This window comes from Gossypium hirsutum, chromosome A11 (genome assembly GCF_007990345.1).
Source record: "Gossypium hirsutum isolate 1008001.06 chromosome A11, Gossypium_hirsutum_v2.1, whole genome shotgun sequence".
Taxonomy (NCBI): Eukaryota; Viridiplantae; Streptophyta; class Magnoliopsida; order Malvales; family Malvaceae; genus Gossypium; species Gossypium hirsutum.
Window position 1 is genome coordinate 51,162,707 of NC_053434.1, and position 3,749 is coordinate 51,166,455.

Here is a 3,749-nt window from a genome sequence, read left to right on the forward strand (position 1 = left end):
TGGATATAGTTGGCACGCCATAGGATTGTGAGTACTCACCTATATGTGTAATGTGATTTGGATGTTGAGGCTCTGGAACATGTTGAAGAGATAAAGGAATGTGAGCTAAGCTCCATTCACTGGGACATGTTTGGTGTGATGGAGCGCGTTAGCTATATGCTCCGTTTTTTTGGATATGTTTGACTCTATGAGCCTTTTGGTATGTTGGAGATCTGTGTATTTGATGAGTGATGATATAGTCCACTTTTACGTTTCATAGCTCAAGTGTAAAATTATCTATGAATATTTTTATGAGCATTGTGATATATGCTTAAATATTGTGTGATTATATGTGTAATGTGATATATGCTTAAAAGTGAATGTGATTACCATGTAAATGATCTAGTAAATAATACATGAGTGAGTATAATATGACACTAGAGTTAGAACTGTTGATGTTGTGCTATATGGTTGTTTTGTTAATGCTTGATGAATTGTTTACATGGTAGTAATTCTAGGCATTCACTAAGCTTTTTAAGCTCACCCACTCCTTTTAAACCATTGTAGATTAGTAGCAATCTGGTGTGAGTGGTGTGGTTCCAAGGGGTGATCTAAGCAAGTCTTTTACGTTTATTCCTAGGTGTGACATCCTAATATTCGAGCTTGGCGATCGGGCTGAGTATAGAGTGTTACACTAATGGAATAATAGGAGTTTAGGAACCCTTAACCCTAAATGCAAATTCATCAGATTCCCTTAAGAAATCTTGTTTGTTCTATTTCCAAATCCTTACATCGAGTGAGTTTATTCCAAAAATAAGATTTGCAAACAAAGATTTTGGGAACAAAAAGATATTTTTGAGATTTTGAGAATTTTAGGGTTTTAATAAGTTTAGAGGATTTTGAAAGAATTAGAGGTTAAAGTAATGGTTAATAATGTTTTAGAGTTTTAAAATAAAAGATTTGTGGGCTAAAAACTAGGTATAATTAGGGATTAATCAGTCGGGTTGTGCAAATGGGACGGGTCAACCCTGTAGAAATTTGCAGCGATATCGCGACACAGGGGTTCCATGTCATGACATCCTTGTCAGTTTTTTGTTATCGCGGCAGTAGGGTTTGGCGTCATGACACACTTTGGAATTTTGGATTTCTACGTAAACTAACTTTGCCATCACGACACACAAAGACTGTGTCATGACGTTGAGTTGATTCTCAACTCTGTTGATTCTGGCCATAGTGTTGCGACACGAGATTGCCATGTTGTGACATTGACTCTGTTTCTGCCCAAATTTCCAATTTCCAGAATGTCACAATTCTGATACAACATAAATTTAATAAAAATTAAAATCTAGACTAAACAATTAGTTAAATATACAGCAATACAAAAATTTAAACATCAATTTAAAAATCAAGTTTAGTACCAGATTCATCTGATAACACCATTATTTCACATAAGGATGAATCTTTGGTTCTTTTAGTATTAGTCCATCGCCTGTCGTGCAACTCCACCTTCTTTTGTTTATCTCTTTCCTTAAACTTATTCTTTTGACCTGTATGGATTAAAGGAAGTACGTCCCTTGATTTGGGATTATTAGGGTTGAAAATAGATAATTCATACAATGCTCCCTAAAGTCCCTTTTATTTTCTCTACTTTGTTGGTGACCATATTTAAAAACTTTTGTTTCACTATTAATCTTAATTGTTAAATCATTATTTTCTAGATCAATAGTGGACCTTGAAGTGGCTAGATTAGGTCTTTCCAACAGGATTGGTAACTCTCGATCTTCTTCAAAATCTAGAACTACAAAGTCTACTAAGATGATAAAGCTGCGCACTTTGACTAACACATCTTCTAATACTCTTTTCGGATGCACTGAATATCTGTCATCCAACTGTAGTGTTATTTGGGTATTCTTAAGGTCCCTTAACCCGAGTTTTTCACATATTGATAGAACCATTAAATTGATACTAGCTCCTAAACTGCATAGGGCTCTATTGAAATGAATTCTCCTTATCTCTATGGGATTTGTAAAGCTTCATAGGTCTTTTAGCTTTTGAGTAGTCTGTTTAGAAATAATAACACTACAAGAAGTGCTCATGTTAATTTGTTCTCCTACCTTAATTTTCCTATGCCTAGACATGATTTCCTTTAAAAATTTAATGTATTTAGGAACTTATTCAATTAATTCAGTCAAAGGCAGATTGACAATTAACATTTTGAACAAGTTTAGAAAATTTACAAACTCGTCTTCATCTCATTTTTGCTTCTCTTCTAACTTAAAGGGAATGATATCTTTGTAACGATAGAATCTTTAATTATTTCTATCTCTAACTCAACTGTGGATGCAACTACTTCCTCTGGTTCAGGTTCATCATCAACTTCTAAATGTTCTTTCTGAAGATCATCAGTATTCTTCTTATTCTTCTCTTTAGTGGGGTTCTCTGGGCTACTCAATACTTTACCATATAGGAGTGCTATTGCTTTTACATGCTTTTTATCTTCTCTAAGAGGATTATTTTCGGTATTACTTGGAATACCTATGCCAATTTGTCTTATTATATCGCCCATCATGCTCATTTAATTGGCTCATCTGATCTTCAAGCTTCGTCAATGTTCTTATTGGATTGGTGCATTCAAACTGCACATGCTTCATGTCTGTTTTCAATGACTACATCTCCCCCTCGATTCTATCCAATTGTTGACCACATACAATATGGTCATTCGGGTTGGCTCTTTCTTGAGGTTTCTATAAATAAGGAGGTTGATAGTTAGTGTTTTTAACTTGATTAGATCTATTACTTTCTACTAGGTTTCCTCCCCATCTCAGATTTGGATGATATCTCCATCTGAGATTGTCTGTATTTGAAGAGGGATTTCCACCCCTATTTTTGATGTAGTTCACATCGAGTGGAAGGGTAGTTTGTCTCCTTCATATATAGAAAGTGTATTCTTCTCAGCCTCTATTCGGTTGATTCTATCCACTAATTGTTGATATCTGCCATCTTCCTAGACAACCTTTATTGTATATGATCTTTGGTCGTATGTATATCATTTAGCTGGCCATAGGTAGGATTTCATTGCCATACTTTCTATTAATTCGTACGCATCCTTATATGTTATGTTCATTAATGCACCTTCTGTTGCTCCATCAAATTTTGACCTTGAATGTACATCTAACCCATTATAGAAAATTTGCAATCATAACCACTCAGGCAATCTGTGGTGTGGGCATTTTTGAATAAACATTTTAGAACTCTCTCATGCTTCATGAAAACTTTCCCCCTCTAACTGTTTGAACATCAAAATTTCTCTTCTTAGCTATACCGTCTTCTTAATGGGGAAGAACTTTTATAGGAATTTCCCTATGAGTTCATCCTATGTCAAGATTCATCCTCGTGCCTGCGAATCTGACTAAGAAAAGGTGTTATTGATTAATGATAAGGGGAACTGTAACAGCCCGATTTTGACCCGAATTGGAACAATGGTTTCGGGACCACGAATCCGAATCAGAAAAATGTTTTAAATTAAATGTTGGTATTAGTTATGTGTGAATTGATATCCATGAAAGTTTCGTATCTTAATTTTTCTGTTTAGATGTCGAATTATAAAGAAAGGCTGTAATTGCATAATAGGTAAAATTTGATGAATTATGTGTGAATGCCAAATTGTTAATGGTCTTTTATTTTGGGGGAGTTAAAATGCTATTAAACCAAGACTCATGCATCGACACAATCGGTCATTAGATAGTGGAAATAGCATAATTTTATAATGG

General features: G+C 34.6%; 1 non-coding gene across 1 annotated transcript; it reads left to right on the forward strand.

The window, feature by feature from the left end:
• Window positions 1-3,191: 3,191 nt before the first annotated feature.
• LOC121210534 (small nucleolar RNA R71) lies at window positions 3,192-3,297 on the forward strand. Its single transcript, XR_005905652.1, has one exon. It is a non-coding gene; the product is annotated as a small nucleolar RNA R71 (small nucleolar RNA).
• Window positions 3,298-3,749: the final 452 nt, after the last annotated feature.